Source organism: Elaeis guineensis, chromosome 12 (assembly GCF_000442705.2).
Source record: "Elaeis guineensis isolate ETL-2024a chromosome 12, EG11, whole genome shotgun sequence".
Taxonomy (NCBI): Eukaryota; Viridiplantae; Streptophyta; class Magnoliopsida; order Arecales; family Arecaceae; genus Elaeis; species Elaeis guineensis.
In genome coordinates, this window is record NC_026004.2 from 82,641,273 (window position 1) to 82,657,230 (window position 15,958).

The 15,958-nt window shown below is 38.5% G+C and overlaps 1 pseudogene; it reads left to right on the forward strand.

Annotated features, from left to right (window-relative positions):
• Positions 1-256: 256 nt before the first annotated feature.
• LOC105032536 (equilibrative nucleotide transporter 1-like) lies at positions 257-9,793 on the forward strand (annotated as a pseudogene).
• Positions 9,794-15,958: the final 6,165 nt, after the last annotated feature.

A 15,958-nucleotide genomic window follows, 5' to 3' on the forward strand; every position in this document is an offset into this window, starting at 1 on the left:
TATAATTTACTTGTACTATTTTTTGATATAAAAATTTTATTTAATTATTTAATAAATTAATTTTAAAATGATGCTATTTTCCCATGCTGAAGTCGAGATTCCAATTAATCAATTACGACGGTTTTATCATCGTACCTGTAATATTTTACTATTTTCTATCAAACTATTATCCAAGCATAAAAAAAAAAGCCACCCGCCGTCCGGCCCCCTCGATCCCCATAAAAATGGGAGCGAGTTTAGAAGAGACGGAGATGAGATGGGGTTAGGCGGCACCGGAGGAGGAGAGCCAATGAGCGATGAGTTGAGGAACCTCCTCGCACCGCCTCGATCGGACGGCGAAGATGAGAAGGTGGCGAGGGCCCGGGCCATCAGGGCCGTCCCCAAGGATAACTACCACATCGCATACCTTGTGTACTTCACCCTGGGGGTCGGGTTCGTCGTCTCGTGGAACGCCTTCATCACGGCCGTCGATTACTTCAGTTACCTCTATCCGGGGGCTCTCGTGGACCGGATCTTCTTGGTGGTCAACATATTCTCCTGCCTCCTTCTCCTCCTCCTCATCGTCGGGTGGGCCCAAAAAGTCGAGCGCACTGGCAAGGATCAACGTCGGGTTGGCGCTTTTCATGGTGGCGCTCCTCGTCGTGCCGGTGATGGACGCGGCGTATGTGAAGGAAGTAAGGGGACTTTATTCAGCTTTCGATGTTACGGTTGCCGCCGTTTTTCTCTCCAGCATCGCCAATGCGCTCGTCCAGGGAGAGGTCATTGGGACCGCCGGCGAGCTCCCGGAACGGTACATGCAGGCTGATATTGCCGGCAACGCCGCTTCCGGTACCAACTCTTTCTGCATTTCTTCTTCAACCACTAGTCACAACTTTTCTTTTTGTTTAATTAACTGCTAGCTAATTATGATGTACTTAAACAATTTATTAATTAATTGATTAGTTATTTAGTGGCAAGGAGGAGGATAGATGTGAATCTGCCATATATATGACATGATGTATGTACAATTGCAGTAAAGTATGGAATAGGGGAAATTCATTAATTTGTGAAAATTCCGGTTGTTGCCACCGGGGGATCAACCTGGTCAACGCACCGGGCTAATTGGGTTGCCGGAATGCCTGGATTGTCGGCTGTTCAGATTGGAAACGGTTGGCTAAACATTAGTGATTGTATACGCAATGCTGGTTTGGTGGCAGCGATGCTCAGATGGTGATGACTAGCTGATCGTCTCCAAGGTTGGACGGAATGACAGAGACCTTGCTCGAATATTCTCTTTGATGCGGGTCTGACTTGAAACAATAAAAGTACTGAAAGTTATCTTGCTAGAGTATTCAATAAGAAACCCTCCAATATCTAAGTCAGACGAACTTTCCAAACTATGAAGATATTATAAGAGCAGCAAAGTGGCTGTGCAAGCGAATAAAAGAGCTTCCAGGACTGAAAAGTACTTAAGCTGAAAGATCTCCAGAAGTTATTAATACAGGTGAGGGTTACCACCTGTCGTCGAGAAAATCAAGAGTGCGTTTGGTTACACCTTTTGATTTTTGATTTTTAATTTTTAAAATATATTTTTAATTTTTTTTATTTTTACTATTTAGTAAAAATAAAAAAAAAATATGTTTGGTAACTACGTTGCTATAAAGCAAAAAGCAATGTTTGGGGACGGCAAGTGAAGAGTTCGACGAGAAAAAAGAGTTCGAGAAGGAAAGGAGAAAAGGGTAGGGAGGTGAAGAGCTCGACGAGGGAAAAAGATTCGGGTTCTTTACTTTTTGATTTGCGTTTTAGATGTGGGGAAGCAAAAAAGAGTAGAAAAATAAATTTTGAAAAGCAAAAAATTTTTATTTTGTATATAAAATAATTATTTTAATTTTTTTTTTATTTTTATTTTTCATGGTGTTATCAAACATTATTTTTTGATTTTTATTTTTTAAAAATTAAAAAATAAAAAAATATATTTTTTAATGACTAATCAAACGCACCCAAGTGTCCAGACATTTCAGCCACATATCTTACTTGTTCATCATGCAGTTATGGAAATCATTCACGATTGTGGCCAGCTATCAGCAGGTTAGGAGAGATTTTGAAATTTTAGGGACTCTCTGCGCTGCTCTGCAGTTCGCTATATGGGGAGCTTTGATTGGTCAGTGAGAGCCTTCTTTGCGCGCTCTTGGTGGTCAGTTTATCCCATCAGTTGTAGTCAGTTGTGTGGCGTATCGCCTATATTTAAGAAGCATAATATTAGTGAACGTTGAGATATTTGAAGAATTTGATTAAGGAAGAATGCATTTGTGGAATTTGCTCATCGGGATATATGATGTTGGCATGGCTGCTCCCTGATAGCTCCTTCGGAAACATATTGCACCATTTCCTCTAGTTGCATATGAAATATACTATGACGACTTTGGCTACTCCAAATACTTTTCTTTGTTTTGTTTATATCTCTAGAAGTATAATGTAAGGTACAAAATCTAGTCAACTTCAATATTGCAGCGATTCTTGCTGCATACGTTAAATCTCTCTCAAGGCATTGACCAGCCAACCATTCCTTAGGTTGTTTGGATTACTTATATCTGCAAGTCATTGGGACTTGAACTCAACGTGACATTACTTTGATCATCACCAGCAGCTTATCATGACTGCCTTAAAGGAAATTTTGGTACTGACATTGTTTGATGATCACCAGCAGCTTATCATGAGAGCCCTAAAGGGAATTTTTGTACTCACATTGTTTGATCGCAATGTGGTCTCGGTGCACCAGAGTGACCATCACACCAGGCATGTTGATGTTGTACCACTATGGTACCAACTGTATGGTGTTTGTGTCACGTCTCCGATCCGAGATTGAGAATCGAGGATCGCGGCAACCGCCGCATACTCATGAAAAACTCTCTTCATAAGCATGCAAGACATCACATCACGATATCAATGCATCGCAGCGGAATAAATTCAAATAATTATTATTCAACTATAATTCAAGTAATTAAATCAAATATCTTACATCCAATAAAATTTTTACTAAAACAATAAAACAATAGATCTAAGTTCAATGAAGTTGATAATGCTAATCTCGCTTCTAAAAGCTCTGTCCCAATATTTCATCCCACGCTCGAAATTAATTATCTAAATCTGAAAAATAGAAAGAAAGGTAATGAGCTAGACAGCCCAGTAAGTAACAAATATCTCAACTAGATAATTCAGATATTATATAATTTTCAAGAATAATGCTGCAAATAAACATAAGATTATATTTCATGCTGATTTAATACAAATCAAATATTTTCAAATATTCATATATAATATAATCATAAATCCGATTCGATTCAAAACCACTCGTAACTCAACAGCCTTGACTATGACCAATGTTTAACCTCCATTGGCGGGGTTCACAGAATACCAGCGCACAACCCCCACTGGCAGGGTCCACAAACACCAGCGCACAACCTCCACTGGCAGGGTCCACTGAGTACCAACGTATAATCCCCATTGGCGGGGCCCACTGAAACATAGTTAAACTGAGAGCATAAATCCGATCTGTATCAAAACACTTTGTACCATAATATATATCATAATCTTTCACTAAACATGTGCATAAATCGATATACCATAACATTTCAAAAGCACTTTTCTTTCAAAACATAATTTCATAAATCATGCATAATTTCAGAGAATAATTATTTATTTTCAGAATAAATATGGAATATCTCGAGAAGATGATTCATTACTTACCTTTCACGGAGCACTGAATGAAAAGATCGACTAACTTCTAGGAGATTCTTTCGTACTTATTATCCAAAATTATATTTTTATATTAATTTTAATTCAAAATTAAATCTAACAAATCCCAAAATCAAAACCTCACTTAAAATCAAACTCTTCGCTAAACTCGATCAAAATCATCAATAAAGCCTTCCATTTCGTTAATCCTAGAGGAATAACTTTAGAGAGAGAGAAATCCATCAAGAGAGAGAAACAATCTAGAGAGAGAAAATTTTAGAGAGAGAAAGTAGAGAGAGAAATTTCAATTTCAGAGAGAGAAAGTCAGGGTTCAGACTAAAAGAAGAGAGAGAAGAGAGAGAAACTCTCTCTCTCATCTTTTTTTTTTATTTTCTTATTTATTTATATATATATATATATATAAATATATATAAATATATATTTATTTATTTTTATTTTTATTATTATTTATTTATTTTTCTTTTCTTTTCTTCTTTTTCTTTTCCTTTTCTTTTTTTTCTTTTTTTTTCTTTTTTTTTTCTTTCTTTTTCTTCTTTTTCTTTTTCTTCTATTTTTTTTTCTTTTCTTTTTCTTCTTCTTCTTCTTCTTGGCTCTTCCCGCACCGGAACAGGGGACCGATGTGGCCCATCCTTGGCCGGGCCGTTCAGGCCACGGCCGCCGCGGCGGAGGCCGACGGGGGCCACTCCCCCAGTCACGGAGGAGCGTGGCCGGCAATCAATTTCGATCGCCGGCGCCGGAAAAATCAAGAAAAAAAAAGCTCAAAAATAGGGTCTCTTTTCCGACCAAAAATCGGCGACACTCGTCGCCGGCCGCCTCAAGCAAAGGTACGAAAAGATAGGGAAAGAAGAGAGGAAGGAAAGGAAGACTCACCCCGACCTCCGGTGACCTCACCGGCGAGCAATCATGGCGAGAAATCGAACGGTGTCCGCAGCTTCGATCGAGAAAAACGGAGAGAAAGAGAGAGGGAGGAGGCCGATGTTCGGTCTCAAGGGAGAGGGGGTCTTCTTATAGAGGGTCCTAGGACTTCGAGAGGTCCTAGGACTCCCAATTTGCTTGGGTTTCATCAGAGAAGAAGACTCCTATCGGGAGTCTTCTTCCCGGTTTGAATCCTCTGTTTTTTTTTTCTTTATTTTGGGTTTTGGTGGGCTGAATTGGTTTTGGGCTATAACATTCTTCACCCCTAAAAAAAATTTCGTTCTCAAAATTTTTCATACCTGTCACCATTGTATTGGAAGCCTGTGCATTCTGTTGAGTAAGCGCATAAACTCTTCCCTGGATTTTAGAAATCTGTCCACCACCCTTATGTTGTCCTTCATAAGTTCTTTGGCCAACTTGATTTTCTATATTTAGCGGGCAGCTAGCAATTTTATGATCCATCTGACCATATTTGAAACAAGCACCTATATTCCAATAGCAATCTTTGTCTGCATGATTTTTGCCACATCTGGAGCATGGCTCACCATCAATCTGTTGAGTCTTATTGTCTACTGCTTCCTTAGCTGATCTTTTGATGTTTTTATTATTCTGCCCTTGTATATCATTTGATTGTGCTCTCTTTCTTTGTTTTCTTTCCCTTTTCATGCATTCTTCATTGACTTCTCTTTCAATTATCAGTGCTCTGTTTACCACATCGGCATAAGTTGTCAATTCATATGGAACCACTTATTTTCGAATTTCAGTTCTCAGTCCCATCTCAAACTTGTGAACACGTTCTTGCTCACCATCCACTAATCTCGGAGCAAATTTTGCTAACTCTATAAATTTTGCTTCATATTCAGTCACACTCATACCCTTTTGCTTCAAATAAATAAACTCTTGCTCTTTCTGGATCCTTATACTCCGAAGGAAATATTGATCGTAGAATGCAACCTGAAATCTTTCCCAGGTAAGTATTTCGCCGTCTTGTTCATGCTTGCGCTGTAGTCGCTGACACCAGTTGTATGCTTCTCCTTGTAGTAAATAAGCTGTATATCGAATCTTTTCTTCATCAAGACACTCTTGGACAGCGAAGGCCTTCTCCATCTCCATTATCCAGTTATCAGCCTCCAAAGGTTCAGTAGTCCCCTTGAAAGCTGGAGGAGCAAGCTTTTTAAATTCTGAAATATTGTTCCGTTGTACTGGTTGCTCTCCATGTTGTGGTGGTGGATGCTGATGTTGTTGTGTATCTCGTTGTATCTGCTGTTGTTCAAACATTTGCTGCTGTATTTGTTGTTGTGCTTGTACCATCCTGATTAGGGTCTGCATTAACTGAGCCATATCTGGTTCTTGACGTGCTCTCGAAGCACTCCCATTAGGATCTACGACTCCCTCCTCCTGAGGGGTGCCACTGGTCAGATGGGGAGTGCTACCATCCCGTGGTTGTGATGTCTCTCTTGCAATTCCTTGAGTAGTTCTTGTCATTCTACGGGGAGGCATGGTAACTTTGTAGTAGTAAAACCTTATTAGATTCATTTATCTATTTGTTAGGATGGGTTTATTATGATGCTCATACTTTAACGTCCCAATATTCCTAATGTTTACCCACCTACGCTCATACTATGTCAAATTCTATGTGTCATAATTTATCCACTTATGCTCTGATACCATATTAATTGTCACGCCCCCGACCCGATATTGTGAATCGAGGATCGCGGCAACCGCCGCATACTCATGAAGAACTCTCTCCATAAGCATGCAAGGCATCACATCACGATATCAATGCATCGCAGCGGAATAAATTCAAATAATTATTATTCAACTGTAATTCAAGTAATTAAATCAAATGTCTTACATCCAATAAAATTTTTACTAAAACAATAAAACAATAGATTTAAGTTCAATGAAGTTGACAATGCTAATCTCGCTTCTAAAAGCTCTGTCCCAATATTTTGTCCCACGCTCGAAATTAATTATTTAAATCTGAAAAATAGAAAGAAAGGTAATGAGCTAGACAGCCCAGTAAGTAACAAATATCTCAACTAGATAATTCAGATATTATATAATTTTCAAGAATAATACTGCAAATAAACATAAGATTATATTTCATGCTGATTTAATACAAATCAAATATTTTTAAATATTCACATATAATATAATCATAAATCCGATTCGATTCAAAACCACTCGTAACTCAACAGCCTTGACTATGACCAACGTTTAACCCCCATTGGCGGGGTCCACAGAATACCAGCGCACAACCCCCACTGGCAGGGTCCACAAATACCAGCGCACAACCCCCACTGGCAGGGTCCACTGAGTACCAACGTATAATCCCCATTGGCAGGGCCCACTGAAACATAGTTAGGCTGAGAGCATAAATCCGATCTGTATCAAAACACTTTGTACCATAATATATATCATAATCTTTCACTAAACATGTGCATAAATCGATATACCATAACATTTCAAAAGCACTTTTCTTTCAAAACATAATTTCATAAATCATGCATAATTTCAGAGAATAATTATTTATTTTCAGAATAAATATGGAATATCTCGAGAAGATGATTCATTACTTACCTTTCATGGAGCACTGAATAAAAAGATCGACTAACTTCTAGGAGATTCTTCCATGCCTATTATCCAAAATTATATTTTTACATTAATTTTAATTCAAAATTAAATCTAACAAATTCCAAAATCAAAACCTCACTTAAAATCAGACTCTTCGCTAAACTCGATCAAAATCATCAATGAAGCCTTCCATTTCGCTAATCCTAGAGGAATAACTTTAGAGAGAGAGAAATCTATCAAGAGAGAGAAATAATCTAGAGAGAGAAAATTTTAGAGAGAGAAAGTAGAGAGAGAAATTTCAATTTCAGAGAGAGAAAGTCAGGGTTCAGACTGAAAGAAGAGAGAGAAGAGAGAGAAACTCTCTCTCTCATATTTTTTATTATTATTATTATTATTTTTTTATTTATTTATTTATTTATATATATATAAATATATATATATATATATATATTTATTTTTATTTTTATTATTATTTATTTTCTTTTCTTTTTTTTTCTTTTCTTTTCTTCTTTTTCTTTTCTTTTTTTTCTCTTTTTCTTCTTTTTTTTCTTTCTTTTTCTTCTTTTTCTTTTTCTTTTTTTTTTTTTTCTTCTTTTCTTTTTCTTCTTCTTCTTCTTGGCTCTTCCCGCGCCGGAACAGGGGACCGATGTGGCCCATCCTTGGTCGGGCCATTCAGGCCACGGCCGCCGTGGCGGAGGCCGGCGGCAGATGGGGGCCACTCCCCCGGTCACGGAGGAGCGTGGCCGGCGATCGATTCCGATCACCGGCGTCGGAAAAATCAAGGAAAAAGAGGCTAAAAAACAGGATCTCTTTTCCGACCGAAAATCGGCGACACTCGTCGCCGGCCGCCTCAAACAAAGGTACGGAAAGATAGGAAAGGAAGAGAGGAAGGAAAGGAAGACTCATCCCGACCTCCGGTGACCTCACCGGCGAGCAATCATGGTGAGAAATCGAACGGTGTCCGCGGCTTCGATCGAGAAAAACGGAGAGAAAGAGAGAGGGAGGAGGCCGATGTTTGATCTCAAGGGAGAGGGGGTCTTCTTATAGAGGGTCCTAGGACTTCGAGAGGTCCTAGGACTCCCAATTTGTTTGGGTTTCGTCGGAGAAGAAGATAGGAGTCTTCTTCCCAGTTTGAATCCTCTGTTTTTTTTTTTTTTTTTCTTTATTTTGGGCTTTGGTGGGCTGAATTGGTTTTGGGCTATAACAGTTTGGTATTAAGACGGTAAATCTAATGAGGAGGATTTTTTTTTTTCTCGATGAAAGTTGACCTTTTAGTGATAGACATGATTGATTATAGATTTTAGAGCTAGCGATGTTGATGTTATTCTGTGAAGCATGGACCTTGTTCTATGGATTTGAATAATGGATAAGCAATTGATTGCCACATATTAACCACACTCCGGTCATGTCTATATCATTTTTCAAGATTTATATTGGTGTTTACATGTTCTGCCGGATCCATATGTTTTCTACTTCATAGAATTTCTCATTGTTTTATACTGTCCCTCATCAATCCCTAGTTAGCTTCCTTGTTTTGATATAAATTCCCTAATTAGCTTTTGAGACTTAAAAACATTGCTCATTTAATTTTCTTTCTTGCTCACTGTATTTGCTTTTATCTTACCAAGAGCGGCAAGATTTGAGGTTATAAATCTTTATTGCAGGAGTACTTGTTTCAGCCATGAGAATACTTACCAAAGCCATCTATCCTCGAGACGCTCATGGGCCAAGAGAAAGTGCAAATCTCTACTTCATTGTCAGTATTGTGGTGATGGTCATCTGTCTTGTTTGCTACAATGTGGCGGACAGGCTTCCTGCTGTCCAATATTATAAAGATGTTAAATTGCAGGCTGAAAAATAAGCGAATAGTGAGAAAGGTTCCATAAGTGGATCTGCTTGGAGGTCAACCTTGTGGGATATTGTAGGAAGAATCAAATGTTTTGGGTTTGGAATCTTTCTTATCTATGTTGTTACTCTGTCCATATTTCCAGGGTATATCACAGAGGATGTGCATTCTGAGGTTCTCAAGGACTGGTACCCAATTATGCTTATCGCTGGATACAATGAGTTGGATTTGGTTGGGAAGTCTTTGACTGCGTTCTATCTCCTTCAGAATGCAAATATTGCAGTTGCTGCCTGTGTTGCAAGGCTGTTGTTTTATCCTCTCTTTCTGGGTTGCCTACAGGGTCCTGAATTCTTCCGAACAGAAATTCCAGTCATAGTATTGACATGCCTTCTGGGTTTAACAAATGGTTACTTGAGTTCCGTTCTGCTGATTCTTGCGCCTAAAACTGTGCCGATTCAGCATGCTGAGACTGCAGGGATTGTACTTGTTTTGTTCGTAGTATTTGGCTTAGCAGTTGGTTCGATTGTATCCTGGTTTTGGGTCATTTAGTTAAATTGTATCATAATTTCCAAAGGCCTCAACTCAAGGTCTGCTCTGTTTATGCATCTATTATATTTGATGTAAGAACACGCATATGGAGTCTGGTACAGAGATGCTCTAGTGATGCTTTAGAATGTAAAATGGTATGGTGGTAGTTGGTGAATTGTGATGTCTGTGCCAGTCCATTCAACTCTTCAGTGTATGGATACTCCCTTCTGCATATACAACCTTCTCATTCTCTTATTTTATTTATTTATCAAGGGAAGCACTAAGCAGGCATATTAAGGGTCTGAGCCACGGATGCAACGATCTGCTGTTGTGTGTCATTTCTATTGTTTTTGGTTCCTTTCCTATTCTACATGAATCAACGAATATGGGAATGGCTGTCTTTTTCTTCAAATGTAACATGCTGAAATGGAAATCCTGCCACGGGCAATAGCAGTTTTTCTATTAGGCACTTAGGTAGAAAATCAGTAAATTAGCCAAAATGTCATTTTCTTTTCCTATTTTATCTGTTCAGGTTGTCATGCATGGAAAATTTTAATTTTTGCTTTTAAGCTGCAGATATTAGTGGATAATCTACTGTTACTACCGATGTCAGGGCAGAAGTAGAGGAAGCCGATCATCTACCGACCTAGAGCTTAGTATTGGGCTGAGGATGATGCTCCTTGAAAAACTTGAAATGAAAGTTCACACTCATCAAAGATTCTTCGATTGGAGACCCTCTGATATTTACATTATCTAGAGATAAAGAACAAAAAAAAAAAAAAAAAGGGAGGAAAGAGGAGCGAAAGAGAATGGTGCTGCTCCTTCTGTTGTTATTTACCTGAGGGTCTCCTTGTTCCCTTTTAACTGTCCGATAGTCCATGATCAGCAAAGAACTAGGGTGGCACTTTAGTATGAAATTGTGGTTCATCAGATGTGTGCTAGGTCATCAGCTATGAGATCGATGCATATCCGAGCTTGAGATCAGTCCATAGCCAATGTCATGAAGCCGTCTTGACAAGACGATCTGGTCATTTAGTCTTCTATCTTTCTTGTGGTATTCCGACATCTGAGGAGGCCCTTAAGCATCGATGTAACTTTAGTATAGGTTGTTGGTGACTAGTCCGATGTTGGTGCACAGTCATCACTTGAGGTTAGGATTGTCGGATAAATAATTCTCCGCATAACACTTGCCCCTCACTTTTGAGCTCGAAATGATTTCATCACTTCAGGCAAAGGAAGTAGTTGGCTTTTGTGTTTGATTTGATCTCGGCTCCTGGCGTGATCTCAGAGATATTCAATTTTTCCTCATTTGTTAGCGAGAAAATTCTAGAGCCTCATTAAGGTATCACTTCATAAATCCCGTCATAGTAATAAGATATGGGTGGCCTGAAGCATGATGCTGCAATGACTTGAAATAGCGATCTCAACAGTTATTTTTTAGCCATCATGATTCATCACATGGCAATCATTGATAAGCTCCAAGCTGGTCCCTGTGAATTTGCCTACGTGGCATGATTAGGAGGTTAGAGCGATGAAGAGTTGTGCAATCCAATATTGTTGATGCTCACCATGTGGTAGGATTTGATGCTGTGGTATTTTGATCTGAGCCATCAATAGGCAGTATAAATAGGCCATTTTCTCTTTTATTTCTTATTCTACTTTCTCAATCAAACCCTTGTTGCTCCATTATTATTGTTGTCGAAAGGATGTCCACCATCTCTTACTCCACTGTCTCCTTCGGCTTTGGCATCTTTTTTGACTTTTGAAGCCCTTCGATTGGTCATCTTTTGTTTTTTATCTTTTTATTTTCTTGCTTTGTTCACTTTGTTCTCCTTTTGGCCTCCCTTTTTGTTTTCCCATCTGATCTTTTTTTTTTTTCTTTGATTCTCTTCCTTGACTTCCATGGCTTTAGATAGTAGCGAGGCCAAGGGCGAAATTTGTCGAGGTGGCTGAGGTCCTTGGTCACCTCCTCCTCAGGTCAGGTCTAAGAGGAATCCTTGGGCCACTACCATGTTGGACTCCTTGTCTTGGCACCGATCCCCTAAACCCCAATGCTTGGATAGTGCTATGTATGGGTTTAGGAATTTCTAGGGCCTGGATAATGAGAAGTCCAGCATTACTGAGTTTGACCTAGAAGGATTTCAGACTCAGTATTCCATTCCTTCCACTTTTCACTTGGAGGTTTTTGGTTGGGACGATCAGATTATTAGGGTTGCCGAGTGGCACATCGATATCTATGAGAAGTCCCTCCAAGCTAGCTCTGCTTTTCATTTCATCCCTTCATTAGCAATATTTTGAACTTTTATAAAGTCCTTCCTACTTCGATTACTCAAACTTAATTCAGGTGATCGTTATCTTTATCATCCTTTTGATTTGCTCTATATCATATTGAGGTGCTCACTCCTTAGGATACTGTTTACCTTGAAAAGACACCCTCATGAAAGGGATGGTGGTATTTTTCTCCTTGGAAAGTGTTGCCCAGAGATATAACCCAAGAGGGGGGTGAATTGGATTTTTTAAAAATTTTTACTAATTTAAATAAGAATGTGCAAACCTTGAGTGTGTATGAAGTGAATGCAATGATAATATGCAAAAAAATAAAAATTAAAAGTAAATAACTCAAGATCAAGATTACACATACAAACAAAGAGGTTTATAGTGGTTCGATGTTAATCCCAAATACCTACGTCCACTTCCCAAACAACCTTCTTGAAAATTTTATTATAATTAATTGATTACAGCAAGATTATTTTTTTGAAATCATAATCTAAATCAGTTGATTTTGCAGGCTTACCAACCAAAATCTATCCCTAAGCCACTCTTAGGCTTGTACAAATCCAATTCAAGACTTGGATGAGTCTATCCCCCAAATTTTAAATCCTATTAAAACTTGAAATGTAGAAAATATGGGTGTAAAAATTTAAATACAAACACAAACTTCTTGATGAGCTGATGTGAGACTTTGATGCACAAGATGAGAGGTTGGAGAACTTTTGGAATGAATACTCCCTTCCATCACTTAAGAATGGCTTGATTGCACAACTGATTGGGTGGTTGAAATAGAGTAAAAACTCTTTAAAACTCTCTTAAAGAGCTAAATAAAATTTTGAATGTATTTCAAACTTTTCTCTCTTGTTGCTTTGTTTCCTTAAGTTCTCTTGCTTTAATAATGGCTTAGACATCTTCTAATCTAAATTAGCATCACTAAAAATGGGTTTGTAGCTGTTAGAGCATAAAAAATGGCCGTTTGAAGTTTTTCAAAATAATTCTATAGCTTTTTAAAAATTAGCCGTTAGAGATGACAGGAGCTGATGAGTCGACTCATCGAAGTCTTGAGTCGACTCAAGGTCCTCATGAGTTGGCTCATGAATTTTTTGAGTCAGCTCATTCGACAGGATCAAAAATAGCTTCTCTGTCTTTCCTATATCGGTGCCAGTCCTACGTGCTTGAGTCGGCTCATACTGTGCTTGAGTCGACTCAAACAATAGGATCCAAAATAATAACTTCTGTCCTGTTTGAGCCAGTGCCTGTCTATGTTTCTGAGTTAGCTCATACTATATCTGAGTTTACTCAAGATCCATGCCAAATATTGAATGGGTGCTAGAGTCCATCTGTGTGCCTGAGTCGACCCAAAGTCCATGCCAAATATTGAATACATGTTAGAGTCCGTCTGTGTACCTGAGTCGGCTCATACTGATCTGAGTCGACTCAAGATCCATGCCAAATGCTGAATGCATGTCAGAGTCGACTCATCATCCTTTTAAATCGGCTTAAGGCCCTATTTTCTTGAAAAATATTTGGCTTGACCTCTTTAACTCTTCCTTCTTTAATTTTTCATTTAAAAATATGAAAACTCATAGAGATAGGGTCCTAGTTTTTTAAAACTTCTCTGAAACACTCAAATAATTCATTAGTATTAAAATATACTCAAAGATTTTGTTATTCATCAAAATCAAACCTAGGATCAACAGAAAGGTTTTAAGTTCATCAAAGGCCTGCCTTCCTTGGTTTATAGTGGGAAAAGCCATTTCTTTTTTATTTCCTCGAACTTTCTCTAGGGCTTAAGTTGGATCTTGGGTGATCCTTGGCTTTCACCAAACAAGGATGAGGATCCTCTTTTTGAGGATGATGATGATTATCATTCTCTGCTTGATGTTGATGTGCTACCATTGCAGAAGCTGGTGACCAAGCAGTTGTTGTAGGATGTCGATATAAGTTGGATGTTGCCTCGGGATATAGCTGATCTTTTTTAACTTGAGCATTTCATTTTTTATTTTGATGATCATTGTCGTACCAATTTCTTTATTTGGTTTTGCAGGAATGAGGCTAATGTTAGAATCTATCAAGTTGTCCTTGAAGAAGAGGTTGGCTCCTCAGGAGGGGAGCCCTCATCGAAGAAGCAGAAGAAGTCGAGGCAGATGACTTCTTCCTAGGTTCTTGTACTGTCATTAGGGATCTTGAGCATGGAGCCAATTCAGATTGACAATGAGCTTGAGGTCATCACCACTATGCCTTTGGGGTCGGCTCTTCTAGCCTCACCTAAACCCAGCCAATCTCTTAGTCCGATGATGCCTCCCCAATGAAGTCCAACTCCACCATGGTAGTCATCTACTCCGACTTCCCTAGCTGTGCCAACTTCAACGATGAGGTTTAAGGTGGGCCCCTCCTCATCTAGAATCAAGGAGGAGTTCATTACTTTGGCCATGAGAGTCTAGGGTAGTGACTCCACTATCCAAGACCATCAGCTCGTCTGGGAGCTGATGAAGATGATCCTACTTCCATCCGATCGATTGGTTCAGAAATTTCATCCATTGGATGAGGTGGTGGGCTCGAGCTATATTGGTCTCCTCGAGGTAAGCATTTTTCTTTCAGTTTATCTTTCTTATCTGGAGTTTATGTTTTTGACTTAGTTTTTTCTTTTCCAGCTGGCCTATGATATACTTTGTATGCACGCCAAGCTCCGTAGGAAAGAGGGATGAAGCCTCAGGACTTTGCACCTTCTGAAGGCAGCAAAGGAAAGGGAGGAGATCTTATTTCCTCCCAAAGGGATGCTTAGGAAGGGACCTTGATGCCTTAGAAAATCAACGCCAAGAAGACCCATGCGAAAAGGAAAACGGCCCCTCTTAATTTTGTATCGCACACCCTCTTATTTTTCACTAGTGTTTCTCCCTTATTTTTGTCGCATAAAATTTGGATAAGCACCGGTTGTTAAAGGTCTCTCCTTAAATAGATGAGGCACCCTATGTTTGATCAAAGACCTATTAGATAAGGACTCCCTATCCAAATAGGAAACCCACTTAAGAAAGGACTCCTCATGTTCACGTGTGAACTTTTCATGTGCGCAAAATATGGGGTGGAAATATTAGCGCCTCTCCCTTCTTTTGGTTGGCTATTATGAGAGAGAGTCCCAAGTACATGGGACTCTTTGGTTTTAAACCAAACTGGCTCAATTTTGTTCGATTCGAATCTAATTCGAACCTAATTCAAGTCAAATTCTAAGAGCCTATCAATCCTAATCGAATCAAAATTCTGGTTCAAGTCTAATTTAAATTTTTAAACCCAATCAAGTCCAATTAAATCAGATCTAATCTAAAATTAATTAGGATATGAATTCAATCTCTCATAAATCATTTAGATTATTAATCAGATCATTATCATCTCTAGAATTAAATCTAAAATTTATGTCCCGTGCTAGCTAGACATAGTCAACTATTTAATCCTGTATGATCCTTAACTTAATTCTCAATTAAGTTAATCTATTCGTTCAATCAAGTCATAACTTTCTGAACTCATAGATAGATCCATTTTTTCTATATTGCTTGACTTTGTATGTGACTCCATAGGTTCGAACACTAAGCTGGTGGTACAGAAATAGCTTTCTATACTAATTCAAGTTACCATCTAGCAATAGTTTTCGATGTTTGGATAGGTCGAATATTTGCAAGACAATATTCAAGAATCTACATATATGGTTACTGCATAATTTATTTCTTTGATCCTAAATACTCAAGGACGACCTAAGATTTAACTATCAACTCTAGATGAGTCATCCACATTATTTTTCAACCTTTTACATCCATGACATAGATTACTTGGGCTTAGGTTTTACTAAATTGAAATATAGTGATGCATTAACTCCTATAATTTGGAGGGATCAATTCTATTTTGATCTACGCATAGACTTTATAAATATTTGACTCTATCCAGTAGCCTTCTATCATTACATTAGAAATACAGATAGTCCGGTACCTAAGCACAGTGAGTTGCTTGTAAGTTACTATGGTGATCTCAGATCTGAGAGATACTTATATCTATATATTTCGCGAGCTGCTCTTGACAGCAGAGTACTCTGCAAGT